The following is a 14,452-nucleotide window of genomic DNA, read 5'->3' as shown; positions in this document are numbered from 1 at the left end:
ATCACGGTTAATACTGCCAACAGCGCCTTGCACAACTGAGGAGCTTGTGACCGTCATCTTGTGACTTTTTTCAGCTGCTGCCAAAGTAGTTTTTAAAAATGAATAGTAAATGAATTTTATGCTCATGGATTAAGCTAGATGCTAAATGCAAATTGAAACAGAATGTGGCTAGGAGGTCCGTGGCATTGATATAAATGATTAGATTCTGCATTAGCAACTGTTGCTAATTAGCGCAGTGATCATTTTGTGTAAAGTCCAGCCTGATTACTTGAGGCTTCTAATTAAAGCAGTGGGACTAGTGATTATAAACGCAACAGGCCGAAGCTGTGTGATCTAAAAACATTCAGAATATATTACAGAGCTCGACACCTGACAAGACTTAAAAATAACATCATAATTACCTCAGATAACAGCCTTAAAATAAAAACTCTCTAATTCAGCTAACCTTAGACAAATTATGCTTTATGACAAGTGGAACTTTCTATTCATTTAACTTGGGTCATGCAGATGCTCAGAAACTAACAGACATGTCCAGTCAAATAACATAATTAAAAATGAATGAGCCACAATTTCACCAGGTTCCTTAATTCAACAACTGATTAGTGAACAATGTCTCCCTGTCAGCCAATAAGATACTTAATGTCAAGTAACGTCATTAATATTCATGAGCAAAGCAGACACCTTAGCAGGAATTGTAAATTCCAGCATACAGATATATTTAAAAAATGTGTGAGGTAGTTTATGTTCACCTCATAGTACATTAAAAAATACATTATTTAATACTTAATAGAATAAATTAAAAAATAAATAGAAAAAAGTTAGATATGAAGATCACAAAAAATTATTAAAATATTTTGATATATACTACTTGATATATATATATACACATATATATATATATATATATATATATATATAAATTCATGTTATTATAAAATATTTTATTAATAATATACTGTATTTTCGTATAAAGGAAGCTTATATTTTATCCTTTAGAGCTGCAAATATTCAACTTGAAAAAGTATTTATCAGCAAAAGTGTCTGTTTGTCAATATTATATATTTCTGTATTTTTTTTTTTTTTTATGAAAGTCTTTGATGCTCAACAGGCCTGCATTTATTTATTCAAGATGAAATGCTATCAGAATTTAAAATAAGCATTATATTTATAAACATTGACTTATATTTTAAAATATAATTTATTATTGTGATGCAAAACTGAATTTTCAGCATGATTATTTCAGAAATCATTCAATATGATTTGCTGTTCAAGAAATATTTCTGATTGTTATCCAACTTTAAAAACAGATTTTTTTGTAACATTATAAATGTTTTTAATGTTAATTTTGATCAATTTAATACATTCTTGCTGAATACGTACAAGTATTAATTTCTTATCGACCCCAAATTCCCCTGTGCCCCTAATTTTTTGACTCTCTTGCAAGTCATTAACTATTAACAATAACAATAAACTATTCAGTGTATATACAGCATATGCTGTATAACTAAACAAACTGTACCACCACTCTATTACTGGCACAGTAATATCTTGCTACATATTCCAATGCATGTACTTTCAACTCACCATTGAAAGTTTGCATAACATAAAAGCATGCAAATCAAGACGCATGCAGCTGGAGTCCTCTGCTGTTCTGTGGCCCTCACTTCCTAAAATAGCGTTCCTAATATAAGCCTACTTTAACATTTAAAATTCAAATTCAGTAATGAGCACCAGCCTCAACAGATCTGAGTGTAATGTAATGTATATGATTTCACGCCTGCAGCATTCGTCCATTGGACTTCATTCCCATGTTCTGCATTCAGGATCCTTTAAAACCAGTTTTCATCCACCTCACACACACACACACACACACAGTGCTGACAGCGAGAATGTGTCAAAAATGCTGCGTCAAAGATACCTTCCGCTTTTGGACATAGAGAAAAAGAGGTAAGACGAATGTGGATACATATTAAAGCAAATTATTCTTTGCCCACAGTCAGTCTGGAGGCAGGAAAGACACTTAACTGCAAAAATCAATAGCAATTTATTCTCTCCTTGGACTCCAAACACAGCGAGTAAATAATCCTGTCCCCTTGCACTGCCGTCCCGAGAGGACCAACACGGCGTTCTTGCTCTCTCTCTCTCTCTCTCTCTCTCTCCATCCTCTCCCCCTTGACACTAAATTTCTCTCTCTCTCTCTGACTGTGTTTATAAGCAGACCTTCCTGACCCCCTGATCACTTCCACTTTGGGCAGATATCCACTGTCAATCTGGCTCTATCCGTCTCCACCAGAGGACAGCACAGGAAAAACATTAGCACAGAGCCCAATATAAATGCCCCTTGTTTTGGATCTGATGGACCACCCTGATCCGACATTTACTTTACCTATTTTTCTGCTCAGGGTCGGGTTGATTTTCCCCTGATAAAATCTGCTGTGGGAAAGGTACTACAAAGCTGAAATGGCTTTTACTGTACAATGAAATATGACTGTTATGAGAAGTACTATCCCAGTATTATCCCATTTTAAAAATGCAGCAAGCAATATTTGCTAGAATATTGCACAGATATCATTGAAATAGGTGGTGGTTGGTCTCCATTACAGTCCTAGACCCTGTAAATAGCAAAGAAGAGTAGGAGAGCAGCCCACACCTTCATCACAAAACATTTAAAAACGCTCTCTACCTGAGAGCAGAAATTAGAAAAATTACTGAAGTAAGCAAAATAACTTACTTAATAAAGAAAATTTTGAAATTAATCTGAAATTAATAAATGGCCATCTTTCAGTTAAATTAAGCCCCAAATCCCATCACAATTTTCAAAACACTAAAAGCAATGAAAATGAATGGTGATATCAACACACAACCAAAGGCAAGCTTCACTGTAAATATTCTGCATATTTGTAGTGATGAAGTATTTTTGTAAGTCAACCCAGGAGGTTAGCATCTCCATGGTTCCATCGACAAAAATCTAATTGATTTTTTCACTGGCTCTTGGATTAATGCTGAAAATAGGCAAACTATAGTTTGATTCATACATGTTTTCTTAATTAAGAAAATGAACACCACTTTTATTAATGTTGAAGCCTAAACACAATTGCCAGAAGAAAAAGCTAAACATAGGCCATAAACAAACTACAACGTGGTTGCATGACTTCAACTATTCCTAGCAACTCTTTCAATCTTTATTAAAGGGATAGTTCACCCAAAAATGAAAAATTCTGTCATCATTTACTCACCCTCAAGTAGTTCCAAACCTGTATGAATGTCTTTGTTCTGCCGAACACAAAGGAAGATATTTTGAAGAAAGTTTGTAACCAGGCTGTTTTTTGGGCACCACTGACTAAAAAATACTATGGAAGTCAATGGTGCCCCAGAACTGCTCTGTTTCCCCACATTCTTCAGAATATCTTCCATACAAAGGCATACAGGTTTGGAACTACTTCAGAGTGAGTAAATGATGACAGAATTTTCATTTTTGGGTGAATTATCCCTTTAAAATCTACATTTATTTATTTTATTTATTCACTTTTAACGCCATGCCAGCTTCAAGGCTATTTTCATGGTGATCTCTGAATAAATTATACGAGGTAATTAAAAAGGTACTCCTATAGCCACTTGAAAAAAATCGCAAGTGTGATATTAAAGATGTATTTTAATATGTAATAGTATAAAATGTAAAAATATCTTGAACTTGTGTAACTACAGACCTTAGGGTACTATGATTTCTGCGATATGGAAAACGTGGACAGAATCGTGGAATCCAGTAATAAAAATGGAATATACTGTATAATGCAAGATTTGACAAATTTTGGATCAAAAGTAGGTCAATATAATATAATACTTAATGTAATGATAGTACTACAACTACTACTAGGGATGTAACGATATCAAAATCTTATGATACAATAATATATCGATATGAAGTCCACGATACAATATCATTGCAATATTTTTTAAGACAAATGAAGACTTGGAAATAGGGCTGCACGGTTGATTGAATGCGATGGTCATGCACATCTTGTCAGTAAAGCCGGTTCTGTGATTAGTAGTAAATCTCCATCACCTGCTTTCAGATGGAGCAGCAGTTACTACACCGTACTACAGCGGTAGTTGACCATTAAATTTCATGATTATAATTCATTAGTCAGGCTTTTTGATTACTAATTTTAATTAAAACCTTCAAAACATCGTATTAAAAAAATTAAAATGGGAAAAAACAAAAATAAAACTTCAAATAAGATTTCATAGGGCTCCATCTTATTTAAGGCATTTGACCAATAACCCATTCAAAAAACCCATTGGTTTCAGAATGATGCTAACACATTTTACATTTTATAGGAATCAAACCTGCAGCACGCTATCACTGGTGGGATTTGCTAATGCAAGGCAATCAGCTTCACCACATTCCATTCAACTCGGAAAATCTGAATTTTCAAATTCCTACAAGAAAAAGTGCACACTTGAAATCAAAGCCAACTGAGATTATGCAGCATGACAACACGCGGCACCCAGTTTATCAAGCAACATAAATAAATGCATATATTCCTACATTACACATTTCACACCAGGTGTTAAAAAGCTTTCAGTAGATAATTTTAAATCTGCAAAACAAATGCAAGTGCTACATAATATTGTTTATCCTTCACAAGTGATAGGTAACATCGTTATTGGCAATCCAAAGACTTTTGATTTCAGCCAGGAACCACCCAAAATCCCCTAACAACACCCAAGTAACCACCTACAGTCCAACAGTCCAATCAGCTGCACAGCAACAACTCATGATAGCTCCAGCTTTGTGGCAGTGAGTTCTGAATGGTCAAGCACCACTCACATTCCTTCAGAAAATGTTAAAACCTAGTTTTTCATTTTATATTTTCCTTTTTTTGTCAGAGTGACAAACATGAAAGATTTCAGACATGAAAGCTGTTCTTTCATCTATGTGGAGAGAAATAGCAATACAACGTTCTACCGCAGCATAGGATGCTATGCCAAATCAGGCCAGAAAGTGTCTCTCAGCTTCCAACACTGACGTCAAGCGGACAGCAGAAAGACAAGAGAGGACAAAATGACTATACATCTGTAGAAGGAAGTGTTATACATGCGCATGCTTTAAAAATGACAGCTAGTGGAGAAATGTCTCAAATATGGCTGAATTTTGAATAAGACCACAGGCAATGTGACTCCTTTAACTTCTTGTAACACCTGTTCTGTTCTCAGGGACAGCAGAAGAGGACCTGACAGAAGACTCTGCTCTGACACAAGTCACTGTTTCACTTCAGGGACTTCATTGCTGAATCCTGAGCAAGCACAAAGTATTCTTACACAAAGCTCTCTGACCGCTCAGGACTAAGACAGCCATGTTATTTTCACATATGGGGTGCATTTAAGAATGAATTTTGTAGGGAAAAACATGTCATGAAAATTCTATAGTGTAATTCCAATTCTATTATTATGTCTTGTTTAATAATATAAATTTGTGTTTGTTTGTTGTTGTTGTTTTCCATAAACAAAATACAGTTATACAAAATCATTCTGTTTCAGAAAATCTATGCCATTTTAAAAGCTAACAATTCTACTCCATCAGAATCGTCATATGACCTTTCTTTTTCCACATAATATTTACTTTATTCTGTGAACCACAACATAAGATGTGGTTAGTTTGTGCTGCCAAGAACCAATAAGGACACATAAACACATTTGTACAGCCAAGGCACCACAAAAGCCACTGCCAAAATGCCATCAGTTCCCTATCGATACTCCACTCGTACTGCGTCTTGCTAAAGACGCTATGGGAAAAAGCCTTTTTTCTCCTTTACTGAAGCCTTATTCAATCACGCAGTGAAACTGCACGATCATTGGTTCGTGCAGTGTGTTAAAAACGAACCAATGTGTCGGCAGCGGAGCTGCACGAGCCTATGGCGACGGAGCCCGCCAGATCCCGCCAGAATGGGCGGGGTTATCTGGCTATATAATCGGCCGTCTCGCCATAGGATCCTCAGATTTCTTCTCCTTCAGCGACGACATCTCGCCTTCGCTGATCCCAAGAAGCCGCCTCGCCGTTGACACGCCTCGCAGCTGAGCCAGAGACCTCCTGCCAGCTGAGACGCCGCTTTCACCGCGCTCCAGCCCCACAGAAGCCCCGGTCTGTTCGCTGCCGCCATCCGGTGAGTGCTATAAAAATGCATATTTTCGGCGTTGTTGCAAATGCCGCAACAGCGAGTATGGCTCGTGCAGGGAATCCTGCACGATGCAGAAGAGCAATGAGCGCGCACCGCCTGTCTGGGTCTCGCCCACGCACTGACTGCGCGCTTACCGAGACGGAATGCTCGTTCGAGTATGAGTCTCGCTCTCCCGCTCGCTGTCCGCCTCTGTGGAGGCAACTCCGCTCTCCCGTTTCTCCTCTCTCAGCAAAGCTCGGAAAATGAAACATCAGAGCCACGGAGCTTCCTGCAGCGCTCTGATCCGCCGGTATTCACACGTGAGAATCAGAGCTCGTCCTTCATTGAGCGGCTCTATTCTCTTTGGCGGACCGGAGTGGAAAGCTATGTGTGTGCGTCACTGAGACGGCGCTCACACAGGCAGCCTGCTTTCACCGAAAGCCGGGCTTTGCCCTGATTTGCTCGCGGTCCTCTATGTAGCAGGCCCCGCCTCCCCCGCTTCTCTTCTCCCAGTCACCTCGGAGACAGGAACAGCAGCTCGCGAGCCTGAGCAATCAGGTTTGAGTGATTTTTCGCGCCGGCATAGCCCCGTGTGTTTCACTCTGCATACAGCGCTTGATCTGCCAGCGCATTTGGATTAACGCCTCTCATTACATTGAGAGAACGCTCACGTTCTACGTTCAGAAGTGATGACGCTGCTGGAAAAAGGAGCCATAGAAATGGTTCCTCCAGCTCAGAGCGAATCAGGCTTTTACAGCCATTACTTCCTCGTTCCCAAGAAGGATGGCGGCCTCCGGCCCATTCTCGATCTCAGATGCCTGAATCGCGCCCTCATGAGGAGGTCGTTCAGGATGATCACACTGAAGCAGATCCTCGCGCAAATTCGCTCAGAGGACTGGTTCTGTTCCTTGGACCTGAAAGACGCATACTTTCACGTCCAGATAGCCCCCCATCACAGGCGATTCTTGAGATTCGCCTTCGAGGGAGTGGCTTATCAGTACACGGTCCTTCCTTTTGGACTGTCCCTGGCCCCACGCACTTTTACGAAGTGCATGGACGCGGCTCTTTCCCCTCTCAGGCAGATGGGAATCCGCATTCTCAATTACCTCGACGACTGGCACATTCTGGCCCAGTCAGAGGTAGAACTACTCTCACACAGAGCCCTCCTCCTCAGCCACCAAGAATGCCTGGGGCTCAGGGTCAATTTTGCCAAGAGCGCGCTGTTTCCCAGCCGTCGGGTGTCGTTTCTGGGAACAGTTTTGGACTCAGCTCAGATGAGAGCTGTGCTAGCGCCGGAACGCGCTCTGGCCATTCAAAAGCTCGCAGCCTCCTTCCAGAGCGGCACCGCTCGCCCCGTCAAAGCGTTTCAGAGGATGCTGGGCCTCATGGCAGCAGCATCGCCGGTGCTACAGTTGGGCCTGCTTCGCATGCAGCCCCTTCAGCGCTGCTTGAAACCACGGGTTCCGCCCCACGCATGGCGACACGGTCGCCTACACATCTGGGTGAGCCAGGCCTGTGTAACGGCCCTGGCCCCCTGGAAGAACCCACGATGGTTCAGAAAGGGTGTGACCATAGGGATGGTCTGCAGCAGGAAAGTTGTCACGACAGACGCCTCCAACATGGGTTGGGGGCGCTGTGCGAAGGCAAACCGACCTTTGGCCTTTGGTCGAAGGCGGAGCGGAACCTCCACATCAACTGCTTAGAAATGCTAGCAGTGTGTCGAGCCTGCCAGTTTTTCCTGCCAGAGCTAAAGGAACGACACGTGCTGATCCGCTCAGACAACATGTCAGTGGTGTCCTACGTAAATCACCAGGGAGGTCTCTCCTCGAAGCGCCTCTTCCTTATGGTAGAGCGACTTCTGGAGTGGGCTCAACTCAACTTGCGCTCGCTGAGAGCAGCACATTTGCCGGGCAGATTGAACCAAGGAGCGGATATGTTATCACGGAGCAACGTCCCCTCAGAAGAGTGGATGCTCCATCCGCAGACGGTTCGAATGATCTGGAGAATCTTTGGCAAGGCCGAAGTAGACCTTTTCGCCTCCAAAGACAACTCTCACTGCCCAGCCTATTATTCGAAGGTCAAGGACGCGTTGGCCCACGACTGGCCCAACCTCCTACTTTATGCATTCCCTCCGATCGCTCTGATTCCTCAGGTCATCAGGCGAATCAGGGATCAACGACACAAGGTCTTGTTGGTGGCCCCCCTGTGGGAGAACCAGCCTTGGATGTCAGAGCTGACCCAGCTGCTAACTGCAGCCCCCTGGCCCGTGCCCCTGAGACGAGGCCTCCTCTCTCAGGCGAACGGTTTATTGTGGCACCCTCGTCCCGAACTGTGGGCGCTTCACCTCTGGCCGCTCAACGGGAGCCTACCAGCCTCCCAGAGCGAGTGCTAAATACCATTTCTGAGGCTAGAGCCCCGTCTACGAGATGCGTCTATGCCCTTAAATGGGCAGTTTTCTCCGAATGGTGTCTAAACCGCGGTGAGGACCCCCCTGCTTCTGAGTTGGCGGTGATTCTGTCCTTCCTGCAGGAACTGCTGGATAAAGGACGCTCTCCCTCCACACTCAGGGTGTTCGTATCGGCTATAGCTATATACGCCCCTATTGCGGGCCAATCAGTGGGCAGGGACAATGCTGTCGCCCGCTTTCTGAGGGGTGCCAAGAGGCTGAATCCGCCTCGGCCCCTTACTGTCCCTACGTGGGACTTACCCACTGTGCTGAGGGCCCTGAGGGGCCCTCCTTTTGAGTCGCTCCAGTCCACGAACCTTCGGTCGCTGTCGCTGAAGACTGCTCTGCTACTAGCACTAGCGTCACTCAAGCGAGTAGGAGACCTGCAGGCGCTCTCTGTGAGCCCTGCCTGCCTGGAATTTGGGCCAAACGACTCCAAGGTCGTCCTAAAACCAAGGCATGGATACGTACCTAACAGCAGCGGCTCGCCCATAGAGGGCGCTGGGGCGCCAACCTCCCTGCCAGTTTTTTATTTTTATTTATTTTTTTATTTAATAATAAGAAGTTTTTAATAATCTCTCATTTTGAAAAATTATCTGTGTTAATGACATGCTATTAATGGTTTTACTTTAGAATGTGTTTAGAACTCTGCAGAATTATATTTGCATTCACTTCATGTTGGTGTAGTAGTAGCCAATAGGCTGTCTTCCCTGGGCTCCAGTTCGCTCAGCCCTACAGTGCTGGAATTTAAGCCAATGGTTCCCCTGTTGCTACGCAAAAAAGTTAATATTTTGCCAATAATCGTCGTCGAATTTTATGGTTTGGGGGCTCTGAAAATATCGCCCGTAGTACCAAGATTAGAGCAGTGAACCTGCTGCGCTGGACATTTACCTCAGAGGAGTGCGAGTGCAGTATGGCAGCGCCGGCGACGTCGAGTAACATTAATGTAAATAAAAAAAAGAAAGAATTCTTATTTCAGATATTTTTGTTTAAAAACATTTTTTGTAAATTTTACTCATTTTAAATGGTTAACTTTTAAGGAATTAATTAGATTAATTATTACTAAATTCTAATTTGTTAAATGTATTTAATAATATTGCTTGTAATCTGTTGCCACTATTTTGAGTGAATATAGCGTATTCATTTTTATGCTGTCATTCTCTTACTCACTCAGTCTCTCTCTCTCACTCACAGTCACACACCACGTTTCACACACATTTGCCATTAAAATAGTGATCTCAATAGGAATGTAACTGTTTGCTTTGCTTTCTTGTTTCGAAGTTCTGAGCTGGATTACTGTGTTTCATACTAGTTAAAATGTTAAAATAATTTTTCTTCTCATACTTGGTGTTATTCAAGAATGTTGTCCCACCCTTTCTTTGAGAGCCTTCTCTCTTTCTCTAGTATCAACACAGACTGTTATCCATTATCCAATTTGTCTACAGTGAACTTTAAAGATATGTAGTCTACAGCTGGGGATTGATTAAAGAACTAGATTGTTGTATTTCCTATAATAATTTATCGTTATGCGTTTGCACTTTTTCTATCTGGACACAGAGCATAATAAACATGCAACTTGTTCATTATCATTACCTGTGAAACTGTTGATTTCTACATGGCAGTTCAAATAATATTGTCTTTTTAGACCATTGGTATTGACTGGTTTGAGTTATTTTATTGGTATAAGCAAGGGACATGGGTGGCCTAAAATGCACCAGAATGCAGGAAATCACATCTATGAAATTAAAATTTTTCTGGGGGAGGAGCCCCCAGACCCCCCGCACAAACTGCCCCACCTAAAATATTTTTCACCAGCCTACCTAAGGTACTTTCCACTCCGTTCAGAGCTCAGGTCATCACACTCTCCGCGCTTCCTCCCTCCGAGGTGGACCGGGAGTTAATTTTGTTATGCCCTGTTAGAGCCCTACGGATCTACTTTGAGCGTTCCGCCTCCTTCAGGCGCACGGAACAGCTCATTGTTAGCTTCGGTAACCGCGCCAAAGGGCTTCCGGTCACGAAGCAGTGTTAAGTTAATGATTGCAATGTTTTCATTTTTGGATGAACTTTAGTAACTTTATGATCAAGAGAAGCCATGAACTATAAACTCTGTGCTTTTGAGAAAGACACCCTAGCACTATAGGAACTGCTTGAGTAAAAAAGCATCAACTAAAACATCAAATTAGCAATTAATAATGTTGCAGATGATCAGAAGAACATATAGATGTTCTTTTCTGTATTCTGAATTGAAGAAATGGGTATGGAATGCAAGATTTTAACGTTAAAAATGACATCTCACTCACACGGCATGATATTTAATGCTCAGTGTAACCTTGTTGCATCCAATTCAAGCCATTTTATATCTTTTCAAAATAAAATAAAACCTATCCAGATTCATTCATGCAAGCGAGACAGATTTTGTGGGGCTGAACATGCTCTAGCCTGGTGAGACAAGAGTCAGTTCTCCTCACAGCTCAGTCAATATAAAAACAAGCTTACGTGACATGACTATTGGCACAGATATTGTTCCAATAGCAGGAGATGCTGTGCCTGAGGGTGGAGGCGTGCTGCTTGATTCATACTCATTCTGCCAGACAAGCGCCAGTCAGTTCACTCAAACCAAATCCCTGTCTCGCGGGGATCAGCGAGCCCCGTTCTGACGCGCTGGAGACACTCAAAAAGACACAATCAATACGTCTTCTTCAGAGCCCAGCAGTCCAAAGGCACACTCAGGCTGAGAAGCTCTAACGATTTATTTCAGATTCAATATTGATATAATTTTTCACAGATAATCTAGGCAGGCATGAGTAAGTGGAATATGGCAGGTCAGAAAATTATGCCAGACACCTAAAAAAAAAAAAAAAAAAGAAAAAAAAAAAAAAAATTCTTTGGGAAAATGCTGCTGAAAGACGGGAGAAAGTTTTGCCAGAAACTATGGTACAATACTCCATATGATTATTTATAGTGGCTTACAATTTATTTTTTTATTAATCTAGCATTAAAGAGTATTGATAAAATATGATGTTAAATAAGTGAAATAATAAAGTTTGCTAAAAAACATAAAAGCATAAATGAAAAACAATCACATGAATCTGGAACAAGCAAATGGTGAGACTGATGGTCTTTTATCTGAAGATGCAGCAAAAATATGATTTCCTCAAAATGAGTATTATTGTATTCATTCATATAAGCAATTTCATGTCTTTATATCATATCTTAAATCATCATTATGTAAATATTATTCAAAATATATATATATATATATATATATATATTTTATTGTTTTTATTAATATTTTTTATCATTTTTAGTAGCAGTTAGGTAAGAAAGTGAAGACAATAAAAATATCAGATAAGTTGTCACTTTTTTTAGGGGCATTTGTTTTATATGTTTAAATACATTTATACAATTAATTATTCACAGTATTTCTGAACAAGTCCCCTTTATTATTATTATTATTATTATTATTATTATTATTATTACTATTATTATATACATTTTTTTGCCGTTTCATAAATTGTTGTTTGTTTCATAACTCTGTTTTCTCTGTAAATAAAATTACTTTTAAATATAAACCCACCTGAATAAAAGAGTCTGACAACTATCCTCATTATTATTATTATTATTAAACCTAAGAGTGAAAAGTTTCAAATGCTAGACTATTTGTCAACACGCTCTTTATATTTCAATTCGCGTAATTTATCTTAACCTGGAGCTCCGTTTTTGTTGACAGCTGTTCAGATGCATTGTACTGTATGTTTATATGGTCATGCCTCACAATAACGCTATCATTGTAAGACTAGCCGCAGTCAGCTGTGATGTGAAGGCACAATGTCAAATGACGCTAAATCACCGGCATGAAATCAGCTCCAACGGGAAATAAAGACATGGGTAGTATAGCTTAGGCAGTCGCTAATAATAACTTCTTACCGATCATACTGTGATTTCTGCTAAGGCTCGGATTCACTCCTGTATGACTGGTGTTTGTTGACATGTCGCGTGCGCCAAAACCGCACGGGGTCATGGGAAATGGAGTTCAGCAGCACCTACTCTTCATCAGCGTACGAAAATAATTAATTTAGGAGATGACAAATAACAGGCTCTCTGAATTTATCTGAATTTAATAATTCAGCTACAACATGAATGGTTAAAATTTAAATGAGACTTATAGGTAACAGTGCTAAAGAGGCGAGGGAAGAAAAACTATATTTCCTGGTTGGATAAACGTCAGAGGAAGTTATTGTGGTGAGGGGAATTGCACGTGGATTATTATCACGTGTCAGCGAAATCCTTATGAAGATATTCGGGTTATTCCTGAGGTCACAGTTTGATGTTGATGATCAGATCAGGTGCATATAAAGTCAGGTAAACAATGTTGTTTTATTAAATTATAATGTCAGTCACTGAGCAGTAGCCACTACCATCGAAAAAGGTACACAAATTAGTTTTTTGTTGTTGTTTTTATGGGGGAAAACATGCAAGAGTTGCAGGCAGAATGTCAGAGAAAATAAGCTAATAATGAAGCAGCATGGATTTATTATTATTATTATTACTACTACTGTATTGAATTGAATATAATTTCACCAGATGAATGACTCTGTTGTAGGATTTTAATTGTTGGCTACAGCTGATATGGTAATGGATCGTGGATGTTCAAAACTAATTTGCTTTTCTGGTCTAGGTTTTTTTTTTTCTTTTTTTTTTCTGTTCTTTTTCTGTGTGTTCTTTGACTGACTAGGGGCCTGTTTCATAACACAAGTTTACCAAATAAGTCAGGCTTATTTCAGTTAGTCTGACTTATTGTCAGTTGATTTAGTTAAAAATAAGTCAGACTAACTGAAATAAGCTTGTCTTATTTGGTAAACTTGTTTTATGAAACAGGCCGCTGGAAGTAATCCTGTTTTTGGTTTGTTGTTGTTGTTGGGGGGGGTTCACCTTTAACCTGTACTCAATTTTTTTATATAAATTAAGTCTTAAAAGTCAGTGAAAAAGGCTTGTAGGTCAGAATAGCTTTAATGGCTAACTGAATTATGAAGAACATTCCCATGCACTAGTTTCATGTTATCTTGTAGCATTACTTTTGAGACATTTACAATTTACGTAAGATTATAAAGCCAGTATATGTTGAATTAGGTGCAAAACCCTGCCAAATTGTTGCACCATCACAAGTTGTTGAGAATATTTCATTCCTACAACTCCTACAACACACAGCTCCTATTTGGACCAAAACCAAAAAAAAAAAAAAAAACAATTAGTGGGTTTCTCATGAAAATTGTGAATTTATGTATTGGCCTTTTGAGTTTCTCATATTGTAACATTGCTGTGTCTTTGTTGAACTTCTAAGACTGATAATGCACTGGGCAACTTTTTGAGCAATATTGTCATCAGTGGGCAACCAGGTGAGAAATAGGACCCACAACTGATCTAAAATAACCAGATAGAAATGTGTTACCCATTCTCAGTGTGAAAGTGCCCAAAAAACATTGCTCAAAAAAAGTTGCCTGGAAAAATTGCTCAAAAAGTTTCCCCGTGTATCATCAGCATTAGAGTGGGCTTTCATTTACTTGACTTTGAACTCTAAAGTTCAGCGCATATTTTGATGTGCGCTGTCAATGCATTATTCCATTCAAAGACAGAGCCATTTAACTCTTCCAAATAGGATTTGATCTGACTCAGAATTGTTTGCCTTGTTTGAAGATCTATCTTACGGAGATGTTTGTTGTGTACACTTTAATAACAGCAAGAACCTGTTAAATCTGGAAGAGCAGCAAATGATTTAAACCTCATTAATATTCAAATTGAAAAGGCATTAATGTTATGTTTTCTACATCCCTACAAATATGATGTGGCA

At 40.0% G+C, this 14,452-nt stretch overlaps 1 pseudogene across 1 annotated transcript in view; it reads right to left on the bottom strand.

Annotated features, from left to right (window-relative positions):
* The window catches only part of LOC306883846 (E3 ubiquitin-protein ligase parkin-like), a 132,474-nt pseudogene extending 118,654 nt beyond the window's left edge, over positions 1-13,820 (bottom strand). Inside the window, exon 1 of the transcript in view lies at positions 12,532-13,820. The product of the transcript in view is annotated as an E3 ubiquitin-protein ligase parkin-like (transcript). The remainder of the gene's footprint in view (positions 1-12,531) is intronic.
* Positions 13,821-14,452: the final 632 nt, after the last annotated feature.

Source organism: Barbus barbus (assembly GCF_936440315.1).
Source record: "Barbus barbus genome assembly, chromosome: 18".
Classification (NCBI taxonomy): domain Eukaryota; kingdom Metazoa; phylum Chordata; class Actinopteri; order Cypriniformes; family Cyprinidae; genus Barbus; species Barbus barbus.
This window is presented reverse-complemented; position numbering and strand designations above follow the sequence as displayed.